Genomic DNA, 14284 nt, shown 5'->3' on the forward strand with positions numbered 1-14284 from the left:
AAAACAGTAACATCTTTCTTAGCCCAATCAAAAATAGACAGAAAACGTATGCAAGGTTTTGAGATCTTCAGAGCTCTTCATTGGGCAAGATTATAGAGTGTGGGGTCAGAGGGGGAAGAGATTTGAGCTCAAAGTCATGTGTATAATCTTGGGATGTATTGAAGAGAAAAGTCTGCAGTACTGAATGGAACTAATTTACTGATATGAAGATATTATATTATATTTTTTATTTTAAAATTTTCTTTATTATTTAAAAGAAGAACATATAACGATTTACAAAGCACAAAATAGGAAATATTCCCTTATAGCCCCTCCCCATCTATAAAATATAATCACATCAGAAAGAAGATTTTTTCCCTTCTCTCTTCAGAATTCTGTTATATACTTAAACATGGATCTTCCAGTTGTCAAGTCTAAATGTTGTCAATTATACTTTATCATTAACTACTTCTGTTTATCCTATAATTAAATGTTAACTCAAAGTATTTATCTAACAGTTATTCCTTAAGAAATTATTTTCCATTAAGGTCCTGATACAAAATCTGCAAGCCTGTTTGTTGGAAGTCTCAGAAAAGCTAGGGATTCTGGTTTCACATGTGGCGGACGTGTCCAGTGGCAAAATTTTGGAAAGCGCTCCACATTACAATCTGCAACATATTGAAGATATCTTTTAAATTCACTCCTGAACTGCACCTCTTAAATATGATCCAAATTACTGTATACAAATAGCAGACAGAATCAAATTTTGGAAAATAATTTTATATAATAATAATAATAATAATAATAAAATTTTTATTTATATTTTCCCGCCTCTCCCTCCGGATTTCAGCCAGTATCAAATCACAATACATCACAGTTACAATTAGTTAAAATCAGCTCCAGTAATAACATATTTAGTAAAAACACACAATTTACAAATACAATATAAAAACGTCCTGAGATAGATATATATTTGGGTGATTTCCTTTATAGAGGGTCAGAGGGGTATGCTTGCTGGAAGAGATGGGTTTTCAGCGCCTTCTTAAAGGCGTCCAGGGTGAAAATACATCGAATCTCTTCCGGAAGGTTATTCCAATACGTAGGGGCTGCAGCTGTGAACGCTCTTTGGTGAGTAGCTGTTAATCTCACTTTAGGGTGTTCAAGTAGGAGCTTTCCAGTTGTTCTGAGAGTAACTCAAGTAACTCGGGCCCAAGCCATATAGGACTTTAAAGGTAATAACCAACACTTTGTATTGGGCTTGGAAGCTAATTGGCAGCCAATGTAAGGATTTTAATACCGGTGTAATATGGTCCGATCTAGGTCTTCCCGTGACCAATCTGGCTGCAGTGTTTTGAACTAGCTGAAGCTTCCGAACTTGGTACAAAGGTAGCCCCATGTAGAGCGCATTACAGAAGTCTAAACAAGAGGTTACCAATGCATGTACTACAGTTTCAAGGTCCTTTCGGTCCAGACAGGGACGTAGTTGGCGCATCAGCCAAAGCTGGTACCAAGCACTCCTGGCCATCACATCCACCTGGGATGATAACTGTAAGGATGGATCCCGGAGCACCCCCAAGCTGCGAACTTTGTCCTTTAGGGGAAGTGTGACCCTGTTCAGGACTGGATGGTAAATTTCCCTGTCTGGTCTTGAGGTACCTATCACAAGTACCTCTGTTTTCTCTGGATTCAGCTTGAATTTGTTTTCCCTCATCCAGCCCATTACTGACCCCAGATAGGCATCTAGAGGAGAGATGCCTTCCTTAGTCACTGTCTCAGTCGGAGACATGGAGAGATAGATCTGGGTGTCATCAGCATACTGATAACACCGAGCTCCATGCTTCCGGATGATCTCTCCCAGAGGCTTCATGTAAATGTTAAATAGCATGGGGAACAGGATGGTGCCCTGAGGGACGCCAGATGTCAGCTCTCTTTTACAAGCAGTATCTGATTTCACTAACAAGAATCCTGCTGGCACAAACATGGAAAATGGCTGAAACACCTTCTCTGGACAGCTGGATGTACAAAATGATAGAAGTTTCCGAAATGTACAAAATATTATGTGTTATTAATGGAGATTCTTTTGGAAAACACAAAGTTGGCAGACTTTTCATACATATTGTGAAAAAATCTGGAGCAGTGAAAACTAGATTTATAAGGAAGATGTTATATTTTTCATGCAGTGAGGTCCTGTTGGAGGTGCAACTGTTCCATGCCTATTACTTACGGGTACTTAGATTGATGTCACTTTCTGTCAGGTTAGACACAACTTGTTTATGGCAGTGTTCTCTTTTTTCGTTCTGAGTGCTTGTCCACACATCATGGACGTAGCAAGGATTTTGGGAAGGGGGAGTTCCCGACTAAGTGTCACCATTATAATGGGGCTTGGGCACGGCGGTGCAGCGGCACGCACCATTCATTGTATCTAACAGAAGGAGAGGTCTGGACCCAACGGATCCCCCCCTTGTCTACGTCCCTGCACACACACACCTCTTCCCACATCATGCAGCCTTTGTTCTCTGGGGTCTCATCTGCCTTAACCTCTTTCTCTCTCACGTTGTCTCTTCTCCTTGAAGCATGTCTGATGAGAGCTCTAAGTGAGATGCTCCAACTTTCCAGATACCATTTAAGTGCTTTCCCCTTTATTTAAACCATTGTTCAAGGATATTATTATTATTATTATTATTATTAACCTTTATTTATGAAGCGCTGTGTTGATTATGTGTTGATTAATCTGTGTTGATTATGCACAAGTATTTGTGAGTTGAGGGCCAGCCTGGGGTAGTGGTTTGAGCATTGGACAAGGACACTGGGAGACCAGGTTTGAATCCTGGCTGAGTCATGGAAACCCACTGGGTGACCCTGGGCAGGTCACACTCTCTCAGAGGATGGCAATGACGAAACTTGTCAAGCAAACCCCATGATAGCCTCAGAATTACCATACATCAGAAATGACCTGAAGGCATACAACAACAACAACAAAAACCTGTGAGTAAAACTACTTTTATATGACTTTTAAAGTAGACGAAGTTTAATTTTTCTCTGCTAGAGCCTCTGTGTGAGCTGATGAACTGCTCAACTGCCTTTCAGTTCTGCTTGAGAGATCCATTACTACCTTTCACATTTCCCAACTGGTCCTTCCTCCTGGATAGAAAGGTCAAGGTATTCCTTTCCTCTTCTCTGGAACTATGTTAGAAGAACCTAGGAAGGGCCCTGCTTCCTCAAATCCAACAGGACTCTTTTTATAGTACATCTTTGAACAGGGGAATTCAACTTACTCTCTTTAAAGGTAGAATCATAGGGTCATAGAATCATAGAGTTGGAAGAGACCACAAGGGCCATCCAATCCAACCCCCTGCCATGCAAGAACTCTCAGTCAAAGGATCTCTGACAGATGGCCATCCAGCCTCTGCTTAAAGACCTCCAAGGAAGGAGACTCCACCACTCTCTGAGTGAGTGTGTTCCACTGTCAAACAGCCCTTACTGTCAGGAAGTTCCTCCTAATGTTGAGGTGGAATCTCTTTTCCTGCAGCTTGCATCCATTGTTCTGGGTCCTGTTTTCTGGAGTAGCAGAAAACAAGCTAGCTCCCTCCTCAATATGGCATCCCTCTAAATATTTAAACAGGGTTATCATATCACCTCTTAACCTTTTTTTCTCCAGGCTAAACATCCCCAGCTCCCTAAGGCGTTGCTCATAGGACATGGTTTCCAGACCCTTCACCATTTTAGTCACCCTCCTTTGGACACGCTCCAGTTTCAGGTAGTGGATGGATGGTAAATCTTTGGCTCTTCAGATGTTCAGGACTAAAAGACAAAGATCCTTCCTCTGTATTGCCATAGTAATGGCTTGTGAAAGCTGAAATTCTTGAAATCTGGAGGACTTAATGCTCCCCAATTCTGCAGCAGCACTTCTCTAGTGTCTCATCTACAGTCCAATAGGGAACAATTGGCTGTTGGCCATAATGGGGAGCAACAGCTGGATTTTCAATTTTTGAGTAAGATACACAAAGGCAAATGGGGCTAAACATTGAACAAATGGGAGGAAACATCTTCTGGCTACTGAGAATAAAAACAGGGTTCTCAAAAGGGGGGAGGGTATTGGAGTGGCTAGGGTAAACCACAATCTGAAAATGTCCCTCCATTACACATTCTGATTTTCTTTCATTGGTTCCACACTTGTACAGATATTCTTATTTAGCTAGAATTGCCTGCCTCAAATTTCTGCTGCCAAGTCAAGGCTGGTAAAGACCTATCAAGAAGGCACACAAACATATTCAGTATGCCCTTGATTCGTGTGTCACAATGCAGAATTAAGCAAGACAGGCAGCTGAGATGAAAGAGCAGTTTTTAAAAAAATATCTTTGCAGTGTCCCAAGCCATCCTTGAGATGTGCATGTGTGTGTGCTTTCTATAAACTCAATCACTTCTCTCAGGTGCATGAATGAACCTAAATGCTTTGATATTTTAAACACAGAGGGGCCTGATGCTGTGCATTATGAGATCAAAACATTTTGAAGGCATTATAAATTAAAGTCTAAGCAGTTTAGTGGTGTAACAATATACACAATGACAGGGAAAGCAATTATATTTGTTATTTAAAATTTTGCTCTTTTGGCTTGTTGAAGGGCATTGTGCATGCTTTAATTGGCAGTGTGGTTGGAAAGAAATAAATTATAATTTTCAGTAAGGTCTCTTTGTAAGGTCTTTCTTGCCTGAAACCTGATTTCACAGCAATGTAGACAGGTGTCTCTCTACATCAATGTTAAAAGAAGATAATGTAAAAAAAATACTAAGCTCTATGAAGATAACAAAGCATAAAACAGGGAAGGGAACCTGTGGCCCTCCATATTTTTCTGGACTATAAGAGTTTGGAAAAAAGAGGCATCTGCTCACTCTCCTTTTGAAGAAGCCAGGTATCTTTCTCCATGGCCTGAAAATATTTTCATTTATCACCTTTTTCATTTGAGTTAATTATGAAAACCATACATTTATTAATAAAGGAAATAAATTAAAGTAAAATAAAATCTCTCTGTGATTAGACATAATTCAATAAGGTCGGTAGTGCAGCCTCAGTAGACACTTCTTATTATAATTCAGACTCTGTACTATATTTTGAAGCTCAGATAATTTACAGCATAAATCATATTCTTTCCCCTGCATAGTTGGCATTTCAGTAGGCAAGTTAATAAGGACACAGAAAGTGCTGTTTGGGCAGCTTCAGAAGCTTGCTTGCTTGCTTGCTTGCTTGCTTATTTATTTATTTGCTACAGTTTTCCTGTTCTGTTTTAGGGCTTGAGATGCTGACATGCTAGGACAATCTTCCCCAGCTTGGTGCTCTCTGGTGTCTTAGGCTAAAACGCCTATCACTCATATATGAGAAGACACATAAGAAAGAGCAATTGAACCCAAACCCAATCACTCTTGTCCTTAGATGCAAAATATCACTGCTGAGGCAGTCGTGATATTGGCAGTCAAAGTCAAGCCAGAGTCCCCTCCTCTCCCCATTTCCTCTCCCCCTCACTGTTCCAAAGCAGGCTGATTTCTTTCATATATTGTTTTGTATTTTATTTTATTAAACTTAAATTGCTTTAGCAGGACTTCAGAATTGCATTAAAAAGTAAAAAGTAAAATTTAAGAATCTGAAAGGCATGCTTGGTAGCGCATAGGGCAGGGTGGCAGGGTTAAGGGTGACTGCAGTGGCAGACCCAGTGGCACAAATGACAAGATGCATGAAAATGAAAACTGGTATGTTTCCATTTATATTAATTAACATGACTGCTGTGCGAATCAGGGTCATGTGGCAATGTCTGGCTATCAAAATGGAAACCATAAGAAAAGAGGAGGCTGGTGAAAGAAAGCAATTCTGGATGCATTTTGGAAGTAGCCTTCAAGTGGTCTCTAGAAAGTTTTTTTTTAATTGTTTACTTCTGTAAGGTTTACCTTACCCGATTGTTTCATTTCACATGATAGATATCTAAACTATTATAAAACTACAACTAAAACTATAGTTTTTTAAAGATAATTAGAAATGTTTCATTGCTGAAACATGTAGCTATTACTCCTACATATGTGGAGGGGTCATATAACAATGGTCAGTTGGAATCAAATATTAATTATTCAAATTAAGATACATATGTGTGGTGGCATTCATGGGGGTGGGGCTCGTAACATCAGAAAATGAAGTTCTACTGCTGTTATACATTCACTTAAAGTCGCCTGGTTTGAAATTTGAGATGATATGATACTTTGCCTTAATATAATTCCCAGTGTAGGATCTGGTGCAAGAAGGGAAGATGGAAAAGGGAAGGGTGAGAAAGGAGCACTTGACCACAGCTCTCACACCCAAGATTATAAGCATCTAGGGGGAAAATGCCTGAACTGTGCCTATGTGTTGCTTGCTATTGCCTTCATGAATAGTTGACTAAGATAACACTAACAAAATGATTGCCAAAGAAAAGAAAAGAAAAGAAAAGAAAAGAAAAGAAAGAAATAGGGGCAGTTCATATAAAATTGTTCATACTAGAGTAGAGGTTATCAGTATGTGTATGTATGTAGACCACTAGTATTAAAAATTTCACAAGACAAAATATGGCAGTTGGCTGAACATCTGGTAAGGTTGCTTCATGGTGACAGACATGGAGTGTCATTGTCACACCACTTAGGACATGCCCAGGATGACTCAACAGGTATGATGCAAGAAGCTGATGCAAGAGACAATTGCAGGCATCTGTGTGAGAACGAGATCATGCCATGAGCAATATGTATAAATATGGGCACGACCTGTGGACAGTGTGGGCTATTACTGGTAATGGATGAAATTTTTGGAGCGTTATTGTCATGTATATGGTGTTGTATGTAATTAGTAGTAAAGTTCTGTAAATAGAACTTAGAAACTCTGAGTATTTCTTCATCACCTTGTGTAGTAATAGGTGCAGGCAGAGCCCAGCAGAGAAGCACCAAAAGTAGTCTGTGGCTCTGACAGAGGTGGTCAAAAATCATGCTGGACTGTAACTCCCAACATTCCTCACTACTGGCTCTGTTGAGCAAACAACATCCGGCCAATTGTGGGGGCACACTGTGACCAGCCTTTGTTGAAAGACACACAGCAGTGGTTTTTGGTCTCTCTGGGGTTGAAAATGCAAATATGCCAACAGTGAAGATGAATTTTACTTTAAATAAAACTTTCCAGGGTGATAATAACCTCTCACTCACCTAAGAATTAAGAATTTTAAGAAGCAAGAAAATGCATTTAATTCTGAGTTCAGTGTCATGCCATCTTGTCAAGCAGAAAATGGTAGGAGGGAAGAAAGAAAGTTATTTGCATTCAAATCAACCCTGAGTTCTGTCTGATAAAAGTCTGTCTACATTTTCCTAACAGTGTAATTATCAAACTTTTTGGGGGGTGGGGAGAAATCAGGCTACAATAGGAAAATCATTTGTTTAATGCATTGTGTGGCAGAGGAGCCAAGAAGAAAATTAGATCTCTAGAGCAATCATATTTTTAAAATGCAAATGAAAGTATGCAGGAATTGTTCCATAGCTAGCCTAAAACAATATTGTACTGTTCTAATCAGGTTCTAATTATAAAAGCAATTTTATTTTTGAAAAGCCACTTCACATGAGGTTGGATCCAGAGTTAGTCATGCTTTAAAAAGACCCATGGAAATCACTGAGACTTAAGTTAATCCTGATGATTTTGATGAGTTTCCTCTAAGTAGGCCAATGACGAGATCCAAACCATTATTTTTCAGACTTTCCTAACTTTGCTAAGGTAGCCCCAAAAATGGTTCTGTGGAACCTGTGCCTAAAAAATGTGTAGAGTGGTGAGAAACTACCATGGTAGATTCAGATGATTCATAAAGATATGTTTTCCCATCCATATTGAGATAGAAATGTTCACTGCCAGCAACATGCTGCTAAAGTGCTGGGGACAACAAATGGATTTCATGCATGTCCTAATTTCTGTCCATGCTTGGACCCCACAGATGTGCGCATTGGTACAGGCAAATTCTAGTAGTCTAATGTGTGAACAGTGGTAACAACTGTTTGACAAGGTGGATCATGTAATACCTAGAAATAGGCCTGACACTTTCACTTGTGAAAGTTCAAAAACTCACTGGGTTTTTTGCCTCTTTTTCTTTAAATCCACATTGAATCTCTGTAGTCATATCTTCTCTGTAGTCATGTCATGTCTTCTGGATCAAAGTGATTTATTGTTAGTAGTGACTACAATAAGTTCCTTTATCTGGAATTTCAAAATCTGATATACTCCAAAATCTAAAACTTTTTCCACAGGTGGCTGAGGTAGTGACACCTATGCTGTCTGATGGTTCAATGTACACAAACTTTGTTTTATGCACAAAGTTATTTAAAATATTAGGTACAAAATTACCTTCAGGCTGTGTATATAAGGTGACTATGGCTCCCATTTCAAGATATATACAAATATTCCAAAATCCAAAAGACCTGAAATCCAAAACACTTCTGGTCCCAGATATGTCAGATAAGGGAACCTCAACCTGTATTAGAAAGATTGGTGTTTTTCAAGTGGTGCAAAAATACAAGGACCAAGTCTAGGCGGAAATTGGGTTTACTGCAGGATATGAAGGATTGCATATGACTGTATATGGCTCAGATCTTGGTTATCTTTCCATCATGAGACTTCCCAAGTCATATGATCTCTGGAGGAGGCACTTCTCTTGATCCCACCATCTTCACAAGCACATTGGGTAAGAATGCAGGAGAACTGCTCACAGACTCTGGAATTCTCTTGCAAGGGAGACCAGGGGCTGAAGCCGCACTGCACAATTAATCCAATTTGACACCACTTTAACTTCCATGGCTCAGTGCTAGGGAATCCTCAGAACTGTAGTGTTGTGAGACATTTAGCCTTCTCTGTCAGAGAGCTCTGGTGCCACAACAAACTACAACTCATAACTCTATAGCAGTCAGCCATGGTAGTTAAAGTGGTGTCAAAGTGTAGTCCTTTCATTGGCAGGCGAAGAGCTTTCTATTCCAGCAGGTGTTTTGGAACTGATTGATTTATATATAAGGGGCTTCTGTTTTAGCAGTTGTGCTATGCTACTTTTATACTATGCTCTTCTTGTCTTAAATGGTTTTAATTCTACAGGCAATTGAGATGGCCTTGAGAACCAGTCTCAATGGGAGGAAAGGCAGGCTATAAATAAATAAAACAATTGATTAAATTATTGAAGGAACCGTAAGCAGAGTCAGACATTTCCCAACCTCTACTGTAGTTTCTAAGTTTTTGTTAGTACTTTGTTTTTTTATCCCTCCCCATCTTTGCCCCCCTGTATGAACTGGAAGAAGGTGACTGTGATAGTAGGTTACAGACACATCTTCTATTCACCAGAATTTACATTTTCCCCTTTTACATGCTTATTTTACAGTGTATTGAAAAGCACATCTCTCCTTCTCTGCCCTTCTCCAATTTAAGTAATTATCTCAATAATGAAAATAAATTATACTTTTCAGATAACCCATGCTAATTTATTTTCTAGAAAAGGATTTCAAATGGAAATAACTTCAGACCAAACCACAGCCTTTGTGATGTGTCATATTAATGGGACACTTTAATTATCTCTTGGAGGTCATATTCTTTTTATTGTAATTTAACAACAGAAGGTAGGTGCAGGGATATGCTGGTTGATATCCACTCAATCCGAGCTGCAGTTTACTGCTTTTAAACATGATGGGAATCCTACAACAACTTCCATCCTGATCAATTAGTTTCCAGGCAAGATACAAAGTGTTGGTTATTACCTATAAAGCCCTATATGGCTTGGGCCCGAGTTACTTGAGGGACCGCATCTCCCCATATAATCCGCCCCGCACACTTAGAACATCCGAGAAGAACCTGTTGGAAATACCAGCTTCCAAGTATGTTGTTACATCCTAGATGGCCTTTTCAGTGGTGGCCCCACAAATCTGGAATGGTCTTCCCGAGGAGCTCCGTCTTGTGACCCCCCTGGAAACATTTTAAAAGAGGCTTAAAACCTTCCTCTTCTGTCTAGCCTTCCCCCCTGAAGAATGAAGTTTGTAATTTTTGATACCATCGATTCTCTGCCTACCCCAGATATGTATGTTGCATGATTGTTTTTAGAGCTTTTTGTATTATTGGATTTTATTATGATATTGTTTGTTTGTAATGGTTTTTTAATTAGTCTGTAACCCCGCTTTGATCCTCTGGGAGAGGCGGGGAAACACAAATAAAATTTATTATTATTATTATTATTATTATTATTATTATATACTCAGGTTCTTTGTGGAACATTTATTCTGATCAGCCAGGACTGGGTTGGTAGCTGTCAGCCAGAAGACTTTTTCTTCAGCCACCTCTAGATTGTGGAATGATCTGCTGGAAGAGTTTCAACAGCTGAATACACTGTCTGAATTTAAAACAGCATTAAAGTCCAGTCTCTTCCACAAGCCTTTTCAACTGTGAATTTTAAATTATTAATTTTAAAATATGGATTGATTTAATCGTTGATTGTTTTAATATGTGTTTGTCTTATTTGTTCTTTTAAATGGATGTGTGTTTTAACTGATCTTTTGTGTTTTTAATTGATGTTGTATGTCATTTGTTGATCTGTTGTTGTTCCTTACCTTGATCCATTGGGAGAGGCAGATAAGAAATTGCCTTACAGGCTAAGTAAAAAAAATATTATTATGTTATTGTTGCTTTTGTTGTTACTGTAATCCTAAAACACTAGGATGTGAGCACTGATTTCAGTTCTAACTTTTGAGTACTTATTTCCGAATAAGCATGTTTAGGATTGCCACCACAGATATCAACTATTTCTGCCTTCTCTGTCCACAGATCATTGTGTTCTATCTTGATGCATCTTTTTATTTAGTTTAAAATGTACACAAAGTTAAAAATGCAAAGGGTCATGTTAACACTTTGCTTAACAATCTTTGTGTCAGAATGCTCCTTCTTATATTGCATATAAAATGCTTTAAAAGGAAAGGAAAAAAGAAAGAGAAGACACCATTTATATTCACTCTCATTTACTGACTGCTCTGGTTTCCATAACTAGCTAAGCCTGTTTGCTATTTTCTTTCTAACTCAGTGTATTGGATCCAGAGTTAGTCACTCTTAGAGGAGAGCTACAGAAATTAATAGAGTGTTTGCAGATGTGCCAATCAAGACTGAGAGCCCTTTCACACCACACAATTATAGCACTATGATTCTGCTTTAAATGCCATGGCATTATTCTATGGAATCCTGGAGGTTTTATCTTGGAGTCTTCTGGCTGAAAATTCTCTCTCTGTGGGTAGACGCCTTCAAATCACTTGTTAACTTAAGATGACTCCATGAATTTCACAGGGTTATTTTAGGCAAGAAATTCTCAGAGGTGCTTTTATCAATTCCTTCTCTAAAATATAGCCTACACCACCAAGTATTGGTTGACAGTCTTCCATCCAAGTACTAAGCAGGTCTGACCTTCCTTAGCTTCCAAATCAGACAGGATCTGGTGTCTTTAGGATATTCAGGCCTGCTATCTGCAGTTTAGGGAGGGGGTACAGTGAGCCTGGTGTATCAATGGGCAGCCATTCACAGATTGGAGCTCCTGTGCATTGCCTTGTGTAACCAAAGTTGGTGAATACATTTATGCGGGCATCATCAGCCATTGACTAATGTAGAATTGAGCTTCCACATTTTTTCCCATCCATGGGAGTCCCTGGTATCAAATGCCTGTGGGTGGGAAGAGGCCACTGTATTTCAAATTCACAGCTGTTACTCAGAGTAGATATAGAAAATAATTAGGTAATCCTGCTATCAACAATAACAGAGATCATTTTTTTATGATGATCTCCTATAGAGATGGGCAATTTCTGGCACTCCAGATACTGTTGAACTTTAACTCCTATAATCCCTCATAATTGGCTATTCTGGTTAAGACTGATGGGATTTTCAGTCCAACAACATCTAGCAGGCCACATGTTGACTACTTATGTTGTATTTTCTTTTTTAAGGTCAGTAGCTTTATCTAGTACTTTGTGGAATATGCTCTGACAGAATAATGACATAGTAGCTTTAGGATAAGCAATGTTTGGTTAGTGAGGAATGATTAAATTTTCAGAGCTGTGCCAATGCTGTCTTTTTCACTTGCTTCTACCTTCTTCTTAGGAATAATACGACTGTTTTTAATCAACAATTTTATAATGGACAGGTTATAGATGACTTGCAACCATTTCATTCAAATGAAACAGAAAGAGGTTTACAAAAAGAAGAGTTTTAGGAGTTGACACAATTCTCAAAATGGTTTACATTATGGATTGATAGAATTTTTTTACTTCACTATCATTCCTTATGAAACCATCAGCTTCTTTTTGTGAGCACCTTGGAGAACATGGACATTGGGGTTTTTTAGGCAGACTGAAAAGACACAGCTGCGTGTTCAACCAAGGCTGAATCAAGATGGTTTGAGCTGTACAACAAAACTGCTCTTTCAAGTACATTCCCTGCCCTGTGCCAGAGGGTGAGCTCCCATGTTAAGAGGGCCATTTTCTCATTGTATTTTTTGTGGTTTTTTTTTAAAAGTGACTACGGAGTATATCACACAGGGCTTTTTGGAGCTCAGATCAGGGTGACTCCTGGTTCAGCTATGCGAATTCACGTCATAATGTGAATGTTTTATCACATCTGGTTGCCCTTCCATTGCCCTTCCGAATTGAGGGGGAATCGAATCCAAGGCAAAGTTATGTGGTGCGGATTCATGCAAAGCGGAGTGAGTGCAAATTGTATTACCACACCAGTGCATACTATGCGGATTAAACTATTCGAATTGGGACCTTTGCGCATGCTCAGTGGGGATATGGACACTGTCCTCCTTCCCTGCCCCCTCCTTAGCTGTCATCCTTCATCGGATTGAAGGAGCAGTCAGGGGATGATGGGATAGGTCGCAGGGGGGGTCACTGGAGCCAGGATTAGGATGCAGGAGAAGGCAGGGGATGATGGGATAGGTCGCAGGGGTCACTGGGGCCAGGGTTCGGATGCAGGAGAAGGCAGGGGATGATGGGATAGGTCACAGGGGGTCACTAGGGCCAGGGTTCGGATGCAGGAGAAGGCAGGGGATGATGGGATAGGTTGCAGGGGGTCACTGGGGCCAGGGTTCGGATGCAGGAAAGGCAGGGGATGATGGGATAGGTCGCAGGTGGTCACTGGGGCCAGGGTTCGGATGCAGGAGAAGGCAGGGGATGATGGGATAGGTTGCAGGGGGTCACTGGGGCCAGGGTTCAGATGCAGAAAAGGCAGGGGATGATGGGATAGGTCGCAGGGGGTCACTGGGGCCAGGGTTCGGATGCAGGAGAAGGCAGGGGATGATGGGATAGGTCGCAGGGTGGCAGAGAGGACAAGATGGCATGAAGGAGGAGGAGGGGGATGGAGGAGTAGGACACAGGGGCCCAAGGGGGGTGATATCAGAGTGCTCTTCCACACTAGACCAATTTGAAGTGAAATCGAAGTGAGCTTGAAAGCAAATTCTGTTAAGTCACTTTTTTCTTGATTTTACCAAAATGAGGGGTCACTTTGGAATCACTGGGGAAGCCCCACGGAAGGAGAGCCCATAGAAAGGAATCTCATCTGATAACACATTCACGTTCTAACGTGAATTCGCATTGTGGACCCGCAGTCACCCCGGATCTGAGCTCCAAAAAGCCCCCAAAAGCCCAGTGTGATATACTCCTACATGTTGTGTTGTTGTTGTTGCTGCTGTTGTTGTGTGCCTTCAAGTTGTTTCTAGCTTACAGCAACCCTAAGGTGAACCTATCATGGGGTTTTCTAAGCAATATTTGTTCAGAGGAGGTTTGCCATTGCCATCCTTTGAGGGTGAGAGAGTGTGGCTTGCCTAAGGCCACCCAATGGGTTTACATGACTGAGCTGGGATTTAAACCCTGATCTCCAGAGTCCTAGTCCAATGCTCAAACCACTACACCATGCTGGCTCCCAAATGTTATATCAGTCTCCTCAAAGGAGGTCAAGCTGAAATATATCATCCTTGACCCTCCAGTTTTTTCTTCAGAACAACCTTGCAAGACAGGGCTAAAAATCTTGGGGGGCAAGGCATCTGATCCAGTTGAGTGCTCATCCATACCTACTAGTCATGATAGCTGTACACAGCTATCCATTAAGCATCTAGCTGGTTGCAACAAAAGGGAAACAGGATGCTAGCATAGATGGACATTTCATTTGACCCACGAGGACTCTTTTTATTCTTCTGGGGTGGCATCAAAATGCTGGACTCTCATTCAGACACAAAATGCTCTTTTGTCCTAACAGTTT

This window comes from Sceloporus occidentalis, unplaced genomic scaffold (assembly GCF_023333645.1).
Source record: "Sceloporus occidentalis isolate IW3139 unplaced genomic scaffold, rSceOcc1.0.p SCAF_5, whole genome shotgun sequence".
NCBI classification, from domain to species: Eukaryota; Metazoa; Chordata; class Lepidosauria; order Squamata; family Phrynosomatidae; genus Sceloporus; species Sceloporus occidentalis.